The sequence below is a fragment of the Castor canadensis genome, chromosome 18 (assembly GCF_047511655.1).
Source record: "Castor canadensis chromosome 18, mCasCan1.hap1v2, whole genome shotgun sequence".
Taxonomy (NCBI): Eukaryota; Metazoa; Chordata; class Mammalia; order Rodentia; family Castoridae; genus Castor; species Castor canadensis.
The window spans coordinates 22204083-22227893 of NC_133403.1; positions in this window are offsets into that span (position 1 = coordinate 22204083).

Genomic DNA, 23811 nt, shown 5'->3' on the forward strand with positions numbered 1-23811 from the left:
TAGTGCCTTTCGAGTGTGTGGAGAAACACTGTAGTTGTTCTCAGAAAATCTTTCATGATAGAAGGAAGAGGGTCTAGCAGTTTTCTTACCACTGTGAACTGAGCTTGCTGTTGAGGAGAACACTGCCTAACTCTCAGTGTTTCCATGAGTAAGAACACAAGTGAATGAAAGGAGCACTTTTGGTCTTGTTAGAGAACCATTAATTGTAGCAGCAAGAGGGTCTAGCCAATTGTTTACTATTGTGAATTCACTTATTCTAAAAGACTTCTGCATATCCCTTAGTGTTATCACGGTTCTAGATCATGAACTTTTTGCAAAATGACCCCTTTCAACTGAACGGCAGAATCACTGTAGCTATTGAAAGAGACACATTAAAGTTAGAAGGAAGAAGCTCTATCACCTTGTTTAGCATTGTGCACTGAGTTGGCTTTTGAAAGGAACACTGCATAGGTCTCAGGTTTTTATGGTTGAGGAACATCAACTTTCAGCCAAATAGCCCCTTTCGAGTGACTGGAGAAACAGTCTAGTTTTAATAAAATCTATCATGTTAGAAGAAAGAGGGCCTAGCAGTTTGCTTAGCACTGTGAACTGAGTTTGCTGTATAAGGGAACCCTGCCTACCTCTCAATGTTTTCAAGAATGAGCAACATTACCTTTGTTGAAAATGGCCCAATACAAATGAAAGGAAGATGCAGTGTAGCTTCTGTGAGAGAATCATTCATGTCAAAAGCAAGAGGGCCTAGAAGCTTGTTTTGCAGTTTGATTTGAGTTTCCTGTTTAAAGGAATACTGCCTACCTCTCAGTGTTTTCATGGCTGAGGAACAACTTTGTACCTAATACCCATTTCAAGTTAGTAGAGAAACACTATAGTTCTTCTAAGAAAATCTTTCATATTAGAAGGAAGAGGGTCTAGCATCTTGCTTTGCATTGTGAACTGAGTTTGCTCTATAAGGGAATACTGCCTACCTCTCAGTGTTTTCAAGAGTGAGAAACATCACCTTTGTTCAAAAATCCCCCATGCAACTGAATAGAAGAGGCAGTGTTGCTTGTGTGAGAGAATCAACAATGTTTGAAGCAAGAGCGGCTAGCACCTTGTTTTGCAGTTTGAACTGAGTTTGCTATTTGAAGGATTACTGCCTACCTCTCAGCGTTTTCATGGGTGAGGAACATCAACTTTGTGCCTAATAGTCCCTTTGAGTGTGTGTAGAAACACTGTAGTTCTTCTAAGAAAATGTTTCATGATAGAAGGAAGAGGGTCTAGCAGTTTGGTTAGCACTGTGAACTGAGTTTGCTGTGTAAGGGAATACTGCCTACCTCTCAGTGTTTTCAAGAATGAGAAACATTACCTTTGTTGAAAATGGCCCTATACAACTGAAAGGAACACGCAGTGTAGCTTCTGTGAGAGAATCATTCACGTTAGAAGCAAAAGGGCCTAGAACCTTGTTTTGCAGTTTGATTTGAGGTTGCTGTTTAAAGGAATACTGCCTACCTCTCAGCGTTTTCATGGGTGAAGAACATCAACTTTGTACATAATACCCATTTCAAGTGAGTGGAGAAACACTGTAGTTCTTCTAAGAAAATCTTCCATGTTAGAAGGAAGAGGGTCTAGTAGTTTTCTTAGCACTGTGAACTGAGTTTGCTGTATAAGGGAATACTGCCTACCTCTCAGTGTTTTCAAGAATGAGAAACATTACCTTTGTTGAAAATGGCCCTATACAACTGAAAGGAACATGCAGTGTAGCTTCTGTGAGAGAATCATTCACCTTAGAAGCAAAAGGGCCTAGAACCTTGTTTTGCAGTTTGATTTGAGTTTGCTGTTTAAAGGAATACTGCCTACCTCTCAGCGTTTTCATGGGTGAAGAACATCTACTTTGTACATAATACCCATTTCAAGTGAGTGGACTAACACTGTAGTTCTTCTAAGAAAATCTTCCATGTTAGAAGGAAGAGGGTCTAGTAGTTTTCTTAGCACTGTGAACTGAGTTTGCTGTATAAGGGAATACTGCCTACCTCTCAGTGTTTTCAAAAGTGAGAAACATCACCTTTGTTCAAAAATCCCCCTTACAACTGAATAGAAGATGCAGGGTTGCTTGTGTGAGAGAATCAATAATGTTTGAAGCAAGAGCGGCGACCACCTTGTTTTGCAGTTTGAATTGAGTTTGCTGTTTGAAGGAATACTGCCTACCTCTCAGCGTTTTCATGGGTGAAGAACATCTACTTTGTACATAATACCCATTTCAAGTGAGTGGACTAACACTGTAGTTCTTCTAAGAAAATCTTCCATGTTAGAATGAAGAGGGTCTAGTAGTTTTCTTAGCACTGTGAACTGAGTTTGCTGTATAAGGGAATACTGCCTACCTCTCAGTGTTTTCAAAAGTGAGAAACATCACCTTTGTTCAAAAATCCCCCTTACAACTGAATAGAAGATGCAGGGTTGCTTGTGTGAGAGAATCAATAATGTTTGAAGCAAGAGCGGCGACCACCTTGTTTTGCAGTTTGAATTGAGTTTGCTGTTTGAAGGAATACTGCGTACCTCTCAGCGTTTTCATGGGTGAGGAACTTCAACTTTGTGCCTAATAGTCCCTTTGAGTGTGTGGAGAAACACTGTAATTGTTCTAAAAATTGTTTCATGATAGAAGGAAGAGGGTCTAGCAGTTTGGTTAGCACTGTGAACTGAGTTTGCTGTGTAAGGGAATACGGCCTACCTCTCAGTGTTTTCAAGAATGAGAAACATTACCTTTGTTGAAAATGGCCCTATACAACTGAAAGGAAGATGCAGTGTAGCTTCTGTGAGAGAATCATTCATGTCAAAAGCAAGAGGGCCTAGAACCTTGTTTTGCAGTTTGATTTGACTTTCTTGTTTAAAGGAGTACTGCCTACCTCTCAGTGTTTTCATGGCTGAGGAACAACTTTGTACCTAATACCCATTTCAAGTTAGTAGAGAAACACTATAGTTCTTCTAAGAAAATCTTTCATGTTAAAAGGAAGACGGTCTAGCATCTTGCTTTGCATTGTGAACTGAGTTTGCTGTATAAGGGAATACTGCCTACCTCTCAGTGTTTTCAAGAGTGAGAAACATCACCTTTGTTCAAAAATCCCCCATGCAACTGAATAGAAGAGGCAGTGTTGCTTGTGTGAGAGAATCAACAATGTTTGAAGCAAGAGCGGCTAGCACCTTGTTTTGCAGTTTGAACTGAGTTTGCTATTTGAAGGAACACTGCCTACCTCTCAGCGTTCTCATGGGTGAGGAACATCAACTTTTGCCTAATAGTCCCTTTGAGTGTGTGGAGAAACACTGTAGTTCTTCTAAGAAAATGTTTCATGATAGAAGGAAGAGGGTCTAGCAGTTTGGTTAGCACTGTGAACTGAGTTTGCTGTGTAAGGGAATACTGCCTACCTCTCAGTGTTTTCAAGAATGAGAAACATTACCTTTGTTGAAAATGGCCCTATACAACTGAAAGGAACATGCAGTGTAGCTTCTGTGAGAGAATCATTCACCTTAGAAGCAAAAGGGCCTAGAAACTTGTTTTGCAGTTTGATTTGAGTTTGCTGTTTAAAGGAATACTGCCTACCTCTCAGCGTTTTCATGGGTGAAGAACATCTACTTTGTACATAATACCCATTTCAAGTGAGTGGAGAAACACTGTAGTTCTTCTAAGAAAATCTTCCATGTTAGAAGGAAGAGGGTCTAGTAGTTTTCTTAGCACTGTGAACTGAGTTTGCTGTATAAGGGAATACTGCCTACCTCTCAGTGTTTTCAAAAGTGTGAAACATCACCTTTGTTCGAAAATCCCCCTTACAACTGAATAGAAGATGCAGGGTTGCTTGGGTGAGAGAATCAATAATGTTTGAAGCAAGAGCGGCTACCACCTTGTTTTGCAGTTTGAATTGAGTTTGCTGTTTAAAGGAATAATGCCTAGCTCTCAGGGTTTTCATGGGTGAGGAACAGCAACTTTGTGCCTAATAGTGCCTTTCGAGTGTGTGGAGAAAAACTGTAGTTGTTCTAAGAAAATCTTTCATGATAGAAGGAAGAGGATCTAGCAGTTTTCTTACCACTGTGAACTGAACTTGCTGTTGGGGAGAACACTGCCTAACTCTCAGTTTTTCCATGAGTAAGAACACAAGTGAATGAAAGGAGCACTTTTGGTCTTGTTAGAGAACCATTAATTTTAGCAGCAAGAGGGTCTAGCCAATTGTTTACTATTGTGAATTCACTTAACATTCTAAAAGACTTCTGCATATCCCTTTGTGTTATCACGGTTCTAGATCATCAACTTTTTGCAAAATGACCCCTTTCAAGTGAACGGCAGAATCACTGTAGCTATTGAAAGAGACACATTAAAGTTAGAAGGAAGAAGCTCTATCACCTTGTTTAGCATTGTGCACTGAGTTGGCTTTTGAAAGGAACACTGCATAGGTCTCAGCTTTTTATGGTTGAGGAACATCAACTTTCAGCCAAATAGCCCCTTTCGAGTGACTGGAGAAACAGTCTAGTTTTAATAAAATCTATCATGTTAGAAGGAAGAGGGCCTAGCAGTTTGCTTAGCACTGTGAACTGAGTTTGCTGTATAAGGGAACCCTGCCTACCTCTCAATGTTTTCAAGAATGAGAAACATTACCTTTGTTGAAAATGGCCCTATACAACTGAAAGGAACATGCAGTGTAGCTTCTGTGAGAGAATCATTCAGGTTAGAAGCAAAAGGGCCTAGAACCATGTTTTGCAGTTTGATTTGAGTTTTCTGTTTAAAGGAATACTGCCTACCTCTCAGCGTTTTCATGGGTGAAGAACATCAACTTTGTACATAATACCCATTTCAAGTGAGTGGAGAAACACTGTAGTTCTTCTAAGAAAATCTTCCATGTTAGAAGGAAGAGGGTCTAGTAGTTTTCTTAGCACTGTGAACTGAGTTTGCTGTATAAGGGAATACTGCCTACCTCTCAGTGTTTTCAAAAGTGAGAAACATCACCTTTGTTCAAAAATCCCCCTTACAACTGAATAGAAGATGCAGGGTTGCTTGTGTGAGAGAATCAATAATGTTTGAAGCAAGAGCGGCTACCACCTTGTTTTGCAGGTTGAATTGAGTTTGCTGTTTGAAGGAATAATGCCTACCTCTCAGCGTTTTCATGGGTGAGGAAATTCAACTTTGTGCCTAATAGTCCCTTTGAGTGTGTGGAGAAACACTGTAGTTCTTCTAAGAAATTGTTTCATGTTAGAAGGCAGAGGGTCTAGTAGTTTTCTTAGCACTGTGAACTGAGTTTGCTGTATAAGGGAATACTGCCTACCTCTCAGTGTTTTCAAGAATGAGAAACATTACCTTTGTTGAAAATGGCCCTATACAACTGAAAGGAACATGCAGTGTAGCTTCTGTGAGAGAATCATTCACCTTAGAAGCAAAAGGGCCTAGAACCTTGTTTTGCAGTTTGATTTGAGTTTCCTGTTTAAAGGAATACTGCCTACCTCTCAGTGTTTTCATGGCTGAGGAACAACTTTGTACCTAATACCCATTTCAAGTTAGTAGAGAAACACTATAGTTCTTCTAAGAAAATCTTTCATATTAGAAGGAAGAGGGTCTAGCATCTTGCTTTGCATTGTGAACTGAGTTTGCTGTATAAGGGAATACTGCCTACCTCTCAGTGTTTTCAAGAGTGAGAAACATCACCTTTGTTCAAAAATCCCCCATGCAACTGAATAGAAGAGGCAGTGTTGCTTGTGTGAGAGAATCAACAATGTTTGAAGCAAGAGCGGCTAGCACCTTGTTTTGCAGTTTGAACTGAGTTTGCTATTTGAAGGAATACTGCCTACCTCTCAGCGTTTTCATGGGTGAGGAACATCAACTTTGTGCCTAATAGTCCCTTTGAGTGTGTGGAGAAACACTGTAGTTCTTCTAAGAAAATGTTTCATGATAGAAGGAAGAGGGTCTAGCAGTTTGGTTAGCACTGTGAACTGAGTTTGCTGTGTAAGGGAATACTGCCTACCTCTCACTATTTTCAAGAATGAGAAACATTACCTTTGTTGAAAATGGCCCTATACAACTGAAAGGAACATGCAGTGTAGCTTCTGTGAGAGAATCATTCACGTTAGAAGCAAAAGGGCCTAGAACCTTGTTTTGCAGTTTGATTTGAGTTTGCTGTTTAAAGGAATACTGCCTACCTCTCAGCGTTTTCATGGGTGAAGAACATCAACTTTGTACGTAATACCCATTTCAAGTGAGTGGAGAAACACTGCAGTTCTTCTAAGAAAATCTCCCATGTTAGAAGGAAGAGGGTCTACTAGTTTGCTTAGCACTGTGAACTGAGTTTGCTGTATAAGGGAATACTGCCTAACTCTCAGTGTTTTCAAGAATGAGAAACATTACCTTTGTTGAAAATGGCCCTATACAACTGAAAGGAACATGCAGTGTAGCTTCTGTGAGAGAATCATTCACGTTAGAAGCAAAAGGGCCTAGAACCTTGTTTTGCAGTTTGATTTGAGTTTGCTGTTTAAAGGAATACTGCCTACCTCTCAGCGTTTTCATGGGTGAAGAACATCAACTTTGTACATAATACCCATTTCAAGTGAGTGGAGAAACACTGTAGTTCTTCTAAGAAAATCTTCCATGTTAGAAGGAAGAGGGTCTAGTAGTTTTCTTAGCACTGTGAACTGAGTTTGCTGTATAAGGGAATACTGCCTACCTCTCAGTGTTTTCAAAAGTGAGAAACATCACCTTTGTTCAAAAATCCCCCTTACAACTGAATAGAAGATGCAGGGTTGCTTGTGTGAGAGAATCAATAATGTTTGAAGCAAGAGCGGCTACCACCTTGTTTTGCAGTTTGAATTGAGTTTGCTGTTTGAAGGAATACTGCCTACCTCTCAGCGTTTTCATGGGTGAAGAACATCTACTTTGTACATAATACCCATTTCAAGTGAGTGGACTAACACTGTAGTTCTTCTAAGAAAATCTTCCATGTTAGAATGAAGAGGGTCTAGTAGTTTTCTTAGCACTGTGAACTGAGTTTGCTGTATAAGGGAATACTGCCTACCTCTCAGTGTTTTCAAAAGTGAGAAACATCACCTTTGTTCAAAAATCCCCCTTACAACTGAATAGAAGATGCAGGGTTGCTTGTATGAGAGAATCAATAATGTTTGAAGCAAGAGCGGCGACCACCTTGTTTTGCAGTTTGAATTGAGTTTGCTGTTTGAAGGAATACTGCCTACCTCTCAGCATTTTCATGGGTGAGGAACTTCAACTTTGTGCCTAATAGTCCCTTTGAGTGTGTGGAGAAACACTGTAATTGTTCTAAAAATTGTTTCATGATAGAAGGAAGAGGGTCTAGCAGTTTGGTTAGCACTGTGAACTGAGTTTGCTGTGTAAGGGAATACGGCCTACCTCTCAGTGTTTTCAAGAATGAGAAACATTACCTTTGTTGAAAATGGCCCTATACAACTGAAAGGAAGATGCAGTGTAGCTTCTGTGAGAGAATCATTCATGTCAAAAGCAAGAGGGCCTAGAACCTTGTTTTGCAGTTTGATTTGACTTTCTTGTTTAAAGGAGTACTGCCTACCTCTCAGTGTTTTCATGGCTGAGGAACAACTTTGTACCTAATACCCATTTCAAGTTAGTAGAGAAACACTATAGTTCTTCTAAGAAAATCTTTCATGTTAAAAGGAAGAGGGTCTAGCATCTTGCTTTGCATTGTGAACTGAGTTTGCTGTATAAGGGAATACTGCCTACCTCTCAGTGTTTTCAAGAGTGAGAAACATCACCTTTGTTCAAAAATCCCCCATGCAACTGAATAGAAGAGGCAGTGTTGCTTGTGTGAGAGAATCAACAATGTTTGAAGCAAGAGCGGCTAGCACCTTGTTTTGCAGTTTGAACTGAGTTTGCTATTTGAAGGAATACTGCCTACCTCTCAGCGTTTTCATGGGTGAGGAACATCAACTTTGTGCCTAATAGTCCCTTTGAGTGTGTGGAGAAACACTGTAGTTCTTCTAAGAAAATGTTTCATGATAGAAGGAAGAGGGTCTAGCAGTTTGGTTAGCACTGTGAACTGAGTTTGCTGTGTAAGGGAATACTGCCTACCTCTCAGTGTTTTCAAGAATGAGAAACATTACCTTTGTTGAAAATGGCCCTATACAACTGAAAGGAACATGCAGTGTAGCTTCTGTGAGAGAATCATTCACCTTAGAAGCAAAAGGGCCTAGAACCTTGTTTTGCAGTTTGATTTGAGTTTGCTGTTTAAAGGAATACTGCCTACCTCTCAGCGTTTTCATGGGTGAAGAACATCTACTTTGTACATAATACCCATTTCAAGGGAGTGGAGAAACACTGTAGTTCTTCTAAGAAAATCTTCGATGTTAGAAGGAAGAGGGTCTAGTAGTTTTCTTAGCACTGTGAACTGAGTTTGCTGTATAAGGGAATACTGCCTACCTCTCAGTGTTTTCAAAAGTGAGAAACATCACCTTTGTTCAAAAATCCCCCTTACAACTGAATAGAAGATGCAGGGTTGCTTGTGTGAGAGAATCAATAATGTTTGAAGCAAGAGCGGCGACCACCTTGTTTTGCAGTTTCAATTGAGTTTGCTGTTTGAAGGAATACTGCGTACCTCTCAGCGTTTTCATGGGTGAGGAACTTCAACTTTGTGCCTAATAGTCCCTTTGAGTGTGTGGAGAAACACTGTAATTGTTCTAAAAATTGTTTCATGATAGAAGGAAGAGGGTCTAGCAGTTTGGTTAGCACTGTGAACTGAGTTTGCTGTGTAAGGGAATACGGCCTACCTCTCAGTGTTTTCAAGAATGAGAAACATTACCTTTGTTGAAAATGGCCCTATACAACTGAAAGGAAGATGCAGTGTAGCTTCTGTGAGAGAATCATTCATGTCAAAAGCAAGAGGGCCTAGAACCTTGTTTTGCAGTTTGATTTGACTTTCTTGTTTAAAGGAGTACTGCCTACCTCTCAGTGTTTTCATGGCTGAGGAACAACTTTGTACCTAATACCCATTTCAAGTTAGTAGAGAAACACTATAGTTCTTCTAAGAAAATCTTTCATGTTAAAAGGAAGACGGTCTAGCATCTTGCTTTGCATTGTGAACTGAGTTTGCTGTATAAGGGAATACTGCCTACCTCTCAGTGTTTTCAAGAGTGAGAAACATCACCTTTGTTCAAAAATCCCCCATGCAACTGAATAGAAGAGGCAGTGTTGCTTGTGTGAGAGAATCAACAATGTTTGAAGCAAGAGCGGCTAGCACCTTGTTTTGCAGTTTGAACTGAGTTTGCTATTTGAAGGAATACTGCCTACCTCTCAGCGTTTTCATGGGTGAGGAACATCAACTTTGTGCCTAATAGTCCCTTTGAGTGTGTGGAGAAACACTGTAGTTCTTCTAAGAAAATGTTTCATGATAGAAGGAAGAGGGTCTAGCAGTTTGGTTAGCACTGTGAACTGAGTTTGCTGTGTAAGGGAATACTGCCTACCTCTCAGTGTTTTCAAGAATGAGAAACATTACCTTTGTTGAAAATGGCCCTATACAACTGAAAGGAACATGCAGTGTAGCTTCTGTGAGAGAATCATTCACCTTAGAAGCAAAAGGGCCTAGAAACTTGTTTTGCAGTTTGATTTGAGTTTGCTGTTTAAAGGAATACTGCCTACCTCTCAGCGTTTTCATGGGTGAAGAACATCTACTTTGTACATAATACCCATTTCAAGTGAGTGGAGAAACACTGTAGTTCTTCTAAGAAAATCTTCCATGTTAGAAGGAAGAGGGTCTAGTAGTTTTCTTAGCACTGTGAACTGAGTTTGCTGTATAAGGGAATACTGCCTACCTCTCAGTGTTTTCAAAAGTGAGAAACATCACCTTTGTTCGAAAATCCCCCTTACAACTGAATAGAAGATGCAGGGTTGCTTGTGTGAGAGAATCAATAATGTTTGAAGCAAGAGCGGCTACCACCTTGTTTTGCAGTTTGAATTGAGTTTGCTGTTTAAAGGAATACTGCCTAGCTCTCAGGGTTTTCATGGGTGAGGAACAGCAACTTTGTGCCTAATAGTGCCTTTCGAGTGTGTGGAGAAAAACTGTAGTTGTTCTAAGAAAATCTTTCATGATAGAAGGAAGAGGATCTAGCAGTTTTCTTACCACTGTGAACTGAACTTGCTGTTGGGGAGAACACTGCCTAACTCTCAGTTTTTCCATGAGTAAGAACACAAGTGAATGAAAGGAGCACTTTTGGTCTTGTTAGAGAACCATTAATTTTAGCAGCAAGAGGGTCTAGCCAATTGTTTACTATTGTGAATTCACTTAACATTCTAAAAGACTTCTGCATATCCCTTTGTGTTATCACGGTTCTAGATCATCAACTTTTTGCAAAATGACCCCTTTCAAGTGAACGGCAGAATCACTGTAGCTATTGAAAGAGACACATTAAAGTTAGAAGGAAGAAGCTCTATCACCTTGTTTAGCATTGTGCACTGAGTTGGCTTTTGAAAGGAACACTGCATAGGTCTCAGCTTTTTATGGTTGAGGAACATCAACTTTCAGCCAAATAGCCCCTTTCGAGTGACTGGAGAAACAGTATAGTTTTAATAAAATCTATCATGTTAGAAGGAAGAGGGCCTAGCAGTTTGCTTAGCACTGTGAACTGAGTTTGCTGTATAAGGGAACCCTGCCTACCTCTCAATGTTTTCAAGAATGAGAAACATTACCTTTGTTGAAAATGGCCCTATACAACTGAAAGGAACATGCAGTGTAGCTTCTGTGAGAGAATCATTCAGGTTAGAAGCAAAAGGGCCTAGAACCATGTTTTGCAGTTTGATTTGAGTTTTCTGTTTAAAGGAATACTGCCTACCTCTCAGCGTTTTCATGGGTGAAGAACATCAACTTTGTACATAATACCCATTTCAAGTGAGTGGAGAAACACTGTAGTTCTTCTAAGAAAATCTTCCATGTTAGAAGGAAGAGGGTCTAGTAGTTTTCTTAGCACTGTGAACTGAGTTTGCTGTATAAGGGAATACTGCCTACCTCTCAGTGTTTTCAAAAGTGAGAAACATCACCTTTGTTCAAAAATCCCCCTTACAACTGAATAGAAGATGCAGGGTTGCTTGTGTGAGAGAATCAATAATGTTTGAAGCAAGAGCGGCTACCACCTTGTTTTGCAGGTTGAATTGAGTTTGCTGTTTGAAGGAATAATGCCTACCTCTCAGCGTTTTCATGGGTGAGGAAATTCAACTTTGTGCCTAATAGTCCCTTTGAGTGTGTGGAGAAACACTGTAGTTCTTCTAAGAAATTGTTTCATGTTAGAAGGCAGAGGGTCTAGTAGTTTTCTTAGCACTGTGAACTGAGTTTGCTGTATAAGGGAATACTGCCTACCTCTCAGTGTTTTCAAGAATGAGAAACATTACCTTTGTTGAAAATGGCCCTATACAACTGAAAGGAACATGCAGTGTAGCTTCTGTGAGAGAATCATTCACCTTAGAAGCAAAAGGGCCTAGAACCTTGTTTTGCAGTTTGATTTGAGTTTCCTGTTTAAAGGAATACTGCCTACCTCTCAGTGTTTTCATGGCTGAGGAACAACTTTGTACCTAATACCCATTTCAAGTTAGTAGAGAAACACTATAGTTCTTCTAAGAAAATCTTTCATATTAGAAGGAAGAGGGTCTAGCATCTTGCTTTGCATTGTGAACTGAGTTTGCTGTATAAGGGAATACTGCCTACCTCTCAGTGTTTTCAAGAGTGAGAAACATCACCTTTGTTCAAAAATCCCCCATGCAACTGAATAGAAGAGGCAGTGTTGCTTGTGTGAGAGAATCAACAATGTTTGAAGCAAGAGCGGCTAGCACCTTGTTTTGCAGTTTGAACTGAGTTTGCTATTTGAAGGAATACTGCCTACCTCTCAGCGTTTTCATGGGTGAGGAACATCAACTTTGTGCCTAATAGTCCCTTTGAGTGTGTGGAGAAACACTGTAGTTCTTCTAAGAAAATGTTTCATGATAGAAGGAAGAGGGTCTAGCAGTTTGGTTAGCACTGTGAACTGAGTTTGCTGTGTAAGGGAATACTGCCTACCTCTCACTATTTTCAAGAATGAGAAACATTACCTTTGTTGAAAATGGCCCTATACAACTGAAAGGAACATGCAGTGTAGCTTCTGTGAGAGAATCATTCACGTTAGAAGCAAAAGGGCCTAGAACCTTGTTTTGCAGTTTGATTTGAGTTTGCTGTTTAAAGGAATACTGCCTACCTCTCAGCGTTTTCATGGGTGAAGAACATCAACTTTGTACGTAATACCCATTTCAAGTGAGTGGAGAAACACTGCAGTTCTTCTAAGAAAATCTCCCATGTTAGAAGGAAGAGGGTCTACTAGTTTGCTTAGCACTGTGAACTGAGTTTGCTGTATAAGGGAATACTGCCTAACTCTCAGTGTTTTCAAGAATGAGAAACATTACCTTTGTTGAAAATGGCCCTATACAACTGAAAGGAACATGCAGTGTAGCTTCTGTGAGAGAATCATTCACGTTAGAAGCAAAAGGGCCTAGAACCTTGTTTTGCAGTTTGATTTGAGTTTGCTGTTTAAAGGAATACTGCCTACCTCTCAGCGTTTTCATGGGTGAAGAACATCAACTTTGTACATAATACCCATTTCAAGTGAGTGGAGAAACACTGTAGTTCTTCTAAGAAAATCTTCCATGTTAGAAGGAAGAGGGTCTAGTAGTTTTCTTAGCACTGTGAACTGAGTTTGCTGTATAAGGGAATACTGCCTACCTCTCAGTGTTTTCAAAAGTGAGAAACATCACCTTTGTTCAAAAATCCCCCTTACAACTGAATAGAAGATGCAGGGTTGCTTGTGTGAGAGAATCAATAATGTTTGAAGCAAGAGCGGCTACCACCTTGTTTTGCAGTTTGAATTGAGTTTGCTGTTTGAAGGAATACTGCCTACCTCTCAGCGTTTTCATGGGTGAAGAACATCTACTTTGTACATAATACCCATTTCAAGTGAGTGGACTAACACTGTAGTTCTTCTAAGAAAATCTTCCATGTTAGAATGAAGAGGGTCTAGTAGTTTTCTTAGCACTGTGAACTGAGTTTGCTGTATAAGGGAATACTGCCTACCTCTCAGTGTTTTCAAAAGTGAGAAACATCACCTTTGTTCAAAAATCCCCCTTACAACTGAATAGAAGATGCAGGGTTGCTTGTATGAGAGAATCAATAATGTTTGAAGCAAGAGCGGCGACCACCTTGTTTTGCAGTTTGAATTGAGTTTGCTGTTTGAAGGAATACTGCCTACCTCTCAGCATTTTCATGGGTGAGGAACTTCAACTTTGTGCCTAATAGTCCCTTTGAGTGTGTGGAGAAACACTGTAATTGTTCTAAAAATTGTTTCATGATAGAAGGAAGAGGGTCTAGCAGTTTGGTTAGCACTGTGAACTGAGTTTGCTGGGTAAGGGAATACGGCCTACCTCTCAGTGTTTTCAAGAATGAGAAACATTACCTTTGTTGAAAATGGCCCTATACAACTGAAAGGAAGATGCAGTGTAGCTTCTGTGAGAGAATCATTCATGTCAAAAGCAAGAGGGCCTAGAACCTTGTTTTGCAGTTTGATTTGACTTTCTTGTTTAAAGGAGTACTGCCTACCTCTCAGTGTTTTCATGGCTGAGGAACAACTTTGTACCTAATACCCATTTCAAGTTAGTAGAGAAACACTATAGTTCTTCTAAGAAAATCTTTCATGTTAAAAGGAAGAGGGTCTAGCATCTTGCTTTGCATTGTGAACTGAGTTTGCTGTATAAGGGAATACTGCCTACCTCTCAGTGTTTTCAAGAGTGAGAAACATCACCTTTGTTCAAAAATCCCCCATGCAACTGAATAGAAGAGGCAGTGTTGCTTGTGTGAGAGAATCAACAATGTTTGAAGCAAGAGCGGCTAGCACCTTGTTTTGCAGTTTGAACTGAGTTTGCTATTTGAAGGAATACTGCCTACCTCTCAGCGTTTTCATGGGTGAGGAACATCAACTTTGTGCCTAATAGGCCCTTTGAGTGTGTGGAGAAACACTGTAGTTCTTCTAAGAAAATGTTTCATGATAGAAGGAAGAGGGTCTAGCAGTTTGGTTAGCACTGTGAACTGAGTTTGCTGTGTAAGGGAATACTGCCTACCTCTCAGTGTTTTCAAGAATGAGAAACATTACCTTTGTTGAAAATGGCCCTATACAACTGAAAGGAACATGCAGTGTAGCTTCTGTGAGAGAATCATTCACCTTAGAAGCAAAAGGGCCTAGAACCTTGTTTTGCAGTTTGATTTGAGTTTGCTGTTTAAAGGAATACTGCCTACCTCTCAGCGTTTTCATGGGTGAAGAACATCTACTTTGTACATAATACCCATTTCAAGTGAGTGGAGAAACACTGTAGTTCTTCTAAGAAAATCTTCGATGTTAGAAGGAAGAGGGTCTAGTAGTTTTCTTAGCACTGTGAACTGAGTTTGCTGTATAAGGGAATACTGCCTACCTCTCAGTGTTTTCAAAAGTGAGAAACATCACCTTTGTTCAAAAATCCCCCTTACAACTGAATAGAAGATGCAGGGTTGCTTGTGTGAGAGAATCAATAATGTTTGAAGCAAGAGCGGCGACCACCTTGTTTTGCAGTTTGAATTGAGTTTGCTGTTTGAAGGAATACTGCGTACCTCTCAGCGTTTTCATGGGTGAGGAACTTCAACTTTGTGCCTAATAGTCCCTTTGAGTGTGTGGAGAAACACTGTAATTGTTCTAAAAATTGTTTCATGATAGAAGGAAGAGGGTCTAGCAGTTTGGTTAGCACTGTGAACTGAGTTTGCTGTGTAAGGGAATACGGCCTACCTCTCAGTGTTTTCAAGAATGAGAAACATTACCTTTGTTGAAAATGGCCCTATACAACTGAAAGGAAGATGCAGTGTAGCTTCTGTGAGAGAATCATTCATGTCAAAAGCAAGAGGGCCTAGAACCTTGTTTTGCAGTTTGATTTGACTTTCTTGTTTAAAGGAGTACTGCCTACCTCTCAGTGTTTTCATGGCTGAGGAACAACTTTGTACCTAATACCCATTTCAAGTTAGTAGAGAAACACTATAGTTCTTCTAAGAAAATCTTTCATGTTAAAAGGAAGACGGTCTAGCATCTTGCTTTGCATTGTGAACTGAGTTTGCTGTATAAGGGAATACTGCCTACCTCTCAGTGTTTTCAAGAGTGAGAAACATCACCTTTGTTCAAAAATCCCCCATGCAACTGAATAGAAGAGGCAGTGTTGCTTGTGTGAGAGAATCAACAATGTTTGAAGCAAGAGCGGCTAGCACCTTGTTTTGCAGTTTGAACTGAGTTTGCTATTTGAAGGAATACTGCCTACCTCTCAGCGTTTTCATGGGTGAGGAACATCAACTTTGTGCCTAATAGTCCCTTTGAGTGTGTGGAGAAACACTGTAGTTCTTCTAAGAAAATGTTTCATGATAGAAGGAAGAGGGTCTAGCAGTTTGGTTAGCACTGTGAACTGAGTTTGCTGTGTAAGGGAATACTGCCTACCTCTCAGTGTTTTCAAGAATGAGAAACATTACCTTTGTTGAAAATGGCCCTATACAACTGAAAGGAACATGCAGTGTAGCTTCTGTGAGAGAATCATTCACCTTAGAAGCAAAAGGGCCTAGAAACTTGTTTTGCAGTTTGATTTGAGTTTGCTGTTTAAAGGAATACTGCCTACCTCTCAGCGTTTTCATGGGTGAAGAACATCTACTTTGTACATAATACCCATTTCAAGAGAGTGGAGAAACACTGTAGTTCTTCTAAGAAAATCTTCCATGTTAGAAGGAAGAGGGTCTAGTAGTTTTCTTAGCACTGTGAACTGAGTTTGCTGTATAAGGGAATACTGCCTACCTCTCAGTGTTTTCAAAAGTGAGAAACATCACCTTTGTTCGAAAATCCCCCTTACAACTGAATAGAAGATGCAGGGTTGCTTGTGTGAGAGAATCAATAATGTTTGAAGCAAGAGCGGCTACCACCTTGTTTTGCAGTTTGAATTGAGTTTGCTGTTTAAAGGAATAATGCCTAGCTCTCAGGGTTTTCATGGGTGAGGAACAGCAACTTTGTGCCTAATAGTGCCTTTCGAGTGTGTGGAGAAAAACTGTAGTTGTTCTAAGAAAATCTTTCATGATAGAAGGAAGAGGATCTAGCAGTTTTCTTACCACTGTGAACTGAACTTGCTGTTGGGGAGAACACTGCCTAACTCTCAGTTTTTCCATGAGTAAGAACACAAGTGAATGAAAGGAGCACTTTTGGTCTTGTTAGAGAACCATTAATTTTAGCAGCAAGAGGGTCTAGCCAATTGTTTACTATTGTGAATTCACTTAACATTGTAAAAGACTTCTGCATATCCCTTTGTGTTATCACGGTTCTAGATCATCAACTTTTTGCAAAATGACCCCTTTCAAGTGAACGGCAGAATCACTGTAGCTATTGAAAGAGACACATTAAAGTTAGAAGGAAGAAGCTCTATCACCTTGTTTAGCATTGTGCACTGAGTTGGCTTTTGAAAGGAACACTGCATAGGTCTCAGCTTTTTATGGTTGAGGAACATCAACTTTCAGCCAAATAGCCCCTTTCGAGTGACTGGAGAAACAGTATAGTTTTAATAAAATCTATCATGTTAGAAGGAAGAGGGCCTAGCAGTTTGCTTAGCACTGTGAACTGAGTTTGCTGTATAAGGGAACCCTGCCTACCTCTCAATGTTTTCAAGAATGAGAAACATTACCTTTGTTGAAAATGGCCCTATACAACTGAAAGGAACATGCAGTGTAGCTTCTGTGAGAGAATCATTCAGGTTAGAAGCAAAAGGGCCTAGAACCATGTTTTGCAGTTTGATTTGAGTTTTCTGTTTAAAGGAATACTGCCTACCTCTCAGCGTTTTCATGGGTGAAGAACATCAACTTTGTACATAATACCCATTTCAAGTGAGTGGAGAAACACTGTAGTTCTTCTAAGAAAATCTTCCATGTTAGAAGGAAGAGGGTCTAGTAGTTTTCTTAGCACTGTGAACTGAGTTTGCTGTATAAGGGAATACTGCCTACCTCTCAGTGTTTTCAAAAGTGAGAAACATCACCTTTGTTCAAAAATCCCCCTTACAACTGAATAGAAGATGCAGGGTTGCTTGTGTGAGAGAATCAATAATGTTTGAAGCAAGAGCGGCTACCACCTTGTTTTGCAGGTTGAATTGAGTTTGCTGTTTGAAGGAATAATGCCTACCTCTCAGCGTTTTCATGGGTGAGGAAATTCAACTTTGTGCCTAATAGTCCCTTTGAGTGTGTGGAGAAACACTGTAGTTCTTCTAAGAAATTGTTTCATGTTAGAAGGCAGAGGGTCTAGTAGTTTTCTTAGCACTGTGAACTGAGTTTGCTGTATAAGGGAATACTGCCTACCTCTCAGTGTTTTCAAGAATGAGAAACATTACCTTTGTTGAAAATGGCCCTATACAACTGAAAGGAACATGCAGTGTAGCTTCTGTGAGAGAATCATTCACCTTAGAAGCAAAAGGGCCTAGAACCTTGTTTTGCAGTTTGATTTGAGTTTCCTGTTTAAAGGAATACTGCCTACCTCTCAGTGTTTTCATGGCTGAGGAACAACTTTGTACCTAATACCCATTTCAAGTTAGTAGAGAAACACTATAGTTCTTCTAAGAAAATCTTTCATATTAGAAGGAAGAGGGTCTAGCATCTTGCTTTGCATTGTGAACTGAGTTTGCTGTATAAGGGAATACTGCCTACCTCTCAGTGTTTTCAAGAGTGAGAAACATCACCTTTGTTCAAAAATCCCCCATGCAACTGAATAGAAGAGGCAGTGTTGCTTGTGTGAGAGAATCAACAATGTTTGAAGCAAGAGCGGCTAGCACCTTGTTTTGCAGTTTGAACTGAGTTTGCTATTTGAAGGAATACTGCCTACCTCTCAGCGTTTTCATGGGTGAGGAACATCAACTTTGTGCCTAATAGTCCCTTTGAGTGTGTGGAGAAACACTGTAGTTCTTCTAAGAAAATGTTTCATGATAGAAGGAAGAGGGTCTAGCAGTTTGGTTAGCACTGTGAACTGAGTTTGCTGTGTAAGGGAATACTGCCTACCTCTCACTATTTTCAAGAATGAGAAACATTACCTTTGTTGAAAATGGCCCTATACAACTGAAAGGAACATGCAGTGTAGCTTCTGTGAGAGAATCATTCACGTTAGAAGCAAAAGGGCCTAGAACCTTGTTTTGCAGTTTGATTTGAGTTTGCTGTTTAAAGGAATACTGCCTACCTCTCAGCGTTTTCATGGGTGAAGAACATCAACTTTGTACGTAATACCCATTTCAAGTGAGTGGAGAAACACTGCAGTTCTTCTAAGAAAATCTCCCATGTTAGAAGGAAGAGGGTCTACTAGTTTGCTTAGCACTGTGAACTGAGTTTGCTGTATAAGGGAATACTGCCTAACTCTCAGTGTTTTCAAGAATGAGAAACATTACCTTTGTTGAAAATGGCCCTATACAACTGAAAGGAACATGCAGTGTAGCTTCTGTGAGAGAATCATTCACGTTAGAAGCAAAAGGGCCTAGAACCTTGTTTTGCAGTTTGATTTGAGTTTGCTGTTTAAAGGAATACTGCCTACCTCTCAGCGTTTTCATGGGTGAAGAACATCAACTTTGTACATAATACCCATTTCAAGTGAGTGGAGAAACACTGTAGTTCTTCTAAGAAAATCTTCCATGTTAGAAGGAAGAGGGTCTAGTAGTTTTCTTAGCACTGTGAACTGAGTTTGCTGTATAAGGGAATACTGCCTACCTCTCAGTGTTTTCAAAAGTGAGAAACATCACCTTTGTTCAAAAATCCCCCTTACAACTGAATAGAAGATGCAGGGTTGCTTGTGTGAGAGAATCAATAATGTTTGAAGCAAGAGCGGCTACCACCTTGTTTTGCAGTTTGAATTGAGTTTGCTGTTTGAAGGAATACTGCCTACCTCTCAGCGTTTTCATGGGTGAAGAACATCTACTTTGTACATAATACCCATTTCAAGTGAGTGGACTAACACTGTAGTTCTTCTAAGAAAATCTTCCATGTTAGAATGAAGAGGGTCTAGTAGTTTTCTTAGCACTGTGAACTGAGTTTGCTGTATAAGGGAATACTGCCTACCTCTCAGTGTTTTCAAAAGTGAGAAACATCACCTTTGTTCAAAAATCCCCCTTACAACTGAATAGAAGATGCAGGGTTGCTTGTATGAGAGAATCAATAATGTTTGAAGCAAGAGCGGCGACCACCTTGTTTTGCAGTTTGAATTGAGTTTGCTGTTTGAAGGAATACTGCCTACCTCTCAGCATTTTCATGGGTGAGGAACTTCAACTTTGTGCCTAATAGTCCCTTTGAGTGTGTGGAGAAACACTGTAATTGTTCTAAAAATTGTTTCATGATAGAAGGAAGAGGGTCTAGCAGTTTGGTTAGCACTGTGAACTGAGTTTGCTGGGTAAGGGAATACGGCCTACCTCTCAGTGTTTTCAAGAATGAGAAACATTACCTTTGTTGAAAATGGCCCTATACAACTGAAAGGAAGATGCAGTGTAGCTTCTGTGAGAGAATCATTCATGTCAAAAGCAAGAGGGCCTAGAACCTTGTTTTGCAGTTTGATTTGACTTTCTTGTTTAAAGGAGTACTGCCTACCTCTCAGTGTTTTCATGGCTGAGGAACAACTTTGTACCTAATACCCATTTCAAGTTAGTAGAGAAACACTATAGTTCTTCTAAGAAAATCTTTCATGTTAAAAGGAAGAGGGTCTAGCATCTTGCTTTGCATTGTGAACTGAGTTTGCTGTATAAGGGAATACTGCCTACCTCTCAGGGTTTTCAAGAGTGAGAAACATCACCTTTGTTCAAAAATCCCCCATGCAACTGAATAGAAGAGGCAGTGTTGCTTGTGTGAGAGAATCAACAATGTTTGAAGCAAGAGCGGCTAGCACCTTGTTTTGCAGTTTGAACTGAGTTTGCTATTTGAAGGAATACTGCCTACCTCTCAGCGTTTTCATGGGTGAGGAACATCAACTTTGTGCCTAATAGGCCCTTTGAGTGTGTGGAGAAACACTGTAGTTCTTCTAAGAAAATGTTTCATGATAGAAGGAAGAGGGTCTAGCAGTTTGGTTAGCACTGTGAACTGAGTTTGCTGTGTAAGGGAATACTGCCTACCTCTCAGTGTTTTCAAGAATGAGAAACATTACCTTTGTTGAAAATGGCCCTATACAACTGAAAGGAACATGCAGTGTAGCTTCTGTGAGAGAATCATTCACCTTAGAAGCAAAAGGGCCTAGAACCTTGTTTTGCAGTTTGATTTGAGTTTGCTGTTTAAAGGAATACTGCCTACCTCTCAGCGTTTTCATGGGTGAAGAACATCTACTTTGTACATAATACCCATTTCAAGTGAGTGGAGAAACACTGTAGTTCTTCTAAGAAAATCTTCGATGTTAGAAGGAAGAGGGTCTAGTAGTTTTCTTAGCACTGTGAACTGAGTTTGCTGTATAAGGGAATACTGCCTACCTCTCAGTGTTTTCAAAAGTGAGAAACATCACCTTTGTTCAAAAATCCCCCTTACAACTGAATAGAAGATGCAGGGTTGCTTGTGTGAGAGAATCAATAATGTCTGAAGCAAGAGCGGCTACCACCTTGTTTTGCAGTTTGAATTGAGTTGGCTGTTTAAAGGAATACTGCCTAGCTCTCAGGGTTTTCATGGGTGAGGAACAGCAACTTTGTGCCTAATAGTGCCTTTCGAGTGTGTGGAGAAACACTGTAGTTGTTCTAAGAAAATCTTTCATGATAGAAGGAAGAGGGTCTAGCAGTTTTCTTACCACTGTGAACTGAACTTGCTGTTGGGGAGAACACTGCCTAACTCTCAGTTTTTCCATGAGTAAGAACACAAGTGAATGAAAGGAGCACTTTTGGTCTTGTTAGAGAACCATTAATTTTAGCAGCAAGAGGGTCTAGCCAATTGTTTACTATTGTGAATTCACTTAACATTCTAGAAGACTTCTGCATATCCCTTTGTGTTATCACGGTTCTAGATCATCAACTTTTTGCAAAATGACCCCTTTCAAGTGAACGGCAGAATCACTGTAGCTATTGAAAGAGACACATTAAAGTTAGAAGGAAGAAGCTCTATCACCTTGTTTAGCATTGTGCACTGAGTTGGCTTTTGAAAGGAACACTGCATAGGTCTCAGCTTTTTATGGTTGAGGAACATCAACTTTCAGCCAAATAGCCCCTTTCGAGTGACTAGAGAAACAGTATACTTTTAATAAAATCTATCATGTTAGAAGGAAGAGGGCCTAGCAGTTTGCTTAGCACTGTGAACTGAGTTTGCTGTATAAGGGAACCCTGCCTACCTCTCAATGTTTTCAAGAATGAGAAACATTACCTTTGTTGAAAATGGCCCTATACAACTGAAAGGAACATGCAGTGTAGCTTCTGTGAGAGAATCATTCAGGTTAGAAGCAAAAGGGCCTAGAAACATGTTTTGCAGTTTGATTTGAGTTTGCTGTTTAAAGGAATACTGCCTACCTCTCAGCGTTTTCATGGGTGAAGAACATCAACTTTGTACATAATACCCATTTCAAGTGAGTGGAGAAACACTGTAGTTCTTCTAAGAAAATCTTCCATGTTAGAAGGAAGAGGGTCTAGTAGTTTTCTTAGCACTGTGAACTGAGTTTGCTGTAAAAGATAATACTGCCTACCTCTCAGTGTTTTCAAAAGTGAGAAACATCACCTTTGTTCAAAAATCCCCCTTACAACTGAATAGAAGATGCAGGGTTGCTTGTGTGAGAGAATCAATAATGTTTGAAGCAAGAGCGGCTACCACCTTGTTTTGCAGTTTGAATTGAGTTTGCTGTTTGAAGGAATAATGCCTACCTCTCAGCGTTTTCATGGGTGAGGAAATTCAACTTTGTGCCTAATAGTCCCTTTGAGTGTGTGGAGAAACACTGTAGTTCTTCTAAGAAATTGTTTCATGTTAGAAGGCAGAGGGTCTAGTATTTTTCTTAGCACTGTGAACTGAGTTTGCTGTGTAAGGGAATACTGCCTACCTCTCAGTGTTTTCAAGAATGAGAAACATTACCTTTGTTGAAAATGGCCCTATACAACTGAAAGGAACATGCAGTGTAGCTTCTGTGAGAGAATCATTCACCTTAGATGCAAAAGGGCCTAGAACCTTGTTTTGCAGTTTGATTTGAGTTTGCTGTTTAAAGGAATACTGCCTACCTCTCAGCGTTTTCATGGGTGAAGAACATCTACTTTGTACATAATACCCATTTCAAGTGAGTGGAGAAACACTGTAGTTCTTCTAAGAAAATCTTCCATGTTAGAAGGAAGAGGGTCTAGTAGTTTTCTTAGCACTGTGAACTGAGTTTGCTGTATAAGGGAATACTGCCTACCTCTCAGTGTTTTCAAAAGTGAGAAACATCACCTTTGTTCAAAAATCCCCCTTACAACTGAATAGAAGATGCAGGGTTGCTTGTGTGAGAGAATCAATAATGTTTGAAGCAAGAGCGGCTACCACCTTGTTTTGCAGTTTGAATTGAGTTTGCTGTTTAAAGGAATACTGCCTAGCTCTCAGGGTTTTCATGGGTGAGGAACAGCAACTTTGTGCCTAATAGTGCCTTTCGAGTGTGTGGAGAAACACTGTAGTTGTTCTAAGAAAATCTTTCATGATAGAAGGAAGAGGATCTAGCAGTTTTCTTACCACTGTGAACTGAACTTGCTGTTGGGGAGAACACTGCCTAACTCTCAGTTTTTCCATGAGTAAGAACACAAGTGAATGAAAGGAGCACTTTTGGTCTTGTTAGAGAACCATTAATTTTAGCAGCAAGAGGGTCTAGCCAATTGTTTACTATTGTGAATTCACTTAACATTCTAAAAGACTTCTGCATATCCCTTTGTGTTATCACGGTTCTAGATCATCAACTTTTTGCAAAATGACCCCTTTCAAGTGAACGGCAGAATCACTGTAGCTATTGAAAGAGACACATTAAAGTTAGAAGGAAGAAGCTCTATCACCTTGTTTAGCATTGTGCACTGAGTTGGCTTTTGAAAGGAACACTGCATAGGTCTCAGCTTTTTATGGTTGAGGAACATCAACTTTCAGCCAAATAGCCCCTTTCGAGTGACTGGAGAAACAGTATAGTTTTAATAAAATCTATCATGTTAGAAGGAAGAGGGCCTAGCAGTTTGCTTAGCACTGTGAACTGAGTTTGCTGTATAAGGGAACCCTGCCTACCTCTCAATGTTTTCAAGAATGAGAAACATTACCTTTTTTGAAAATGGCCCTATACAACTGAAAGGAACATGCAGTGTAGCTTCTGTGAGAGAATCATTCAGGTTAGAAGCAAAAGGGCCTAGAACCATGTTTTGCAGTTTGATTTGAGTTTGCTGTTTAAAGGAATACTGCCTACCTCTCAGCGTTTTCATGGGTGAAGAACATCAACTTTGTACATAATACCCATTTCAAGTGAGTGGAGAAACACTGTAGTTCTTCTAAGAAAATCTTCCATGTTAGAAGGAAGAGGGTCTAGTAGTTTTCTTAGCACTGTGAACTGAGTTTGCTGTATAAGGGAATACTGCCTACCTCTCAGTGTTTTCAAAAGTGAGAAACATCACCTTTGTTCAAAAATCCCCCTTACAACTGAATAGAAGATGCAGGGTTGCTTGTGTGAGAGAATCAATAATGTTTGAAGCAAGAGCGGCTACCACCTTGTTTTGCAGGTTGAATTGAGTTTGCTGTTTGAAGGAATAATGCCTACCTCTCAGCGTTTTCATGGGTGAGGAAATTCAACTTTGTGCCTAATAGTCCC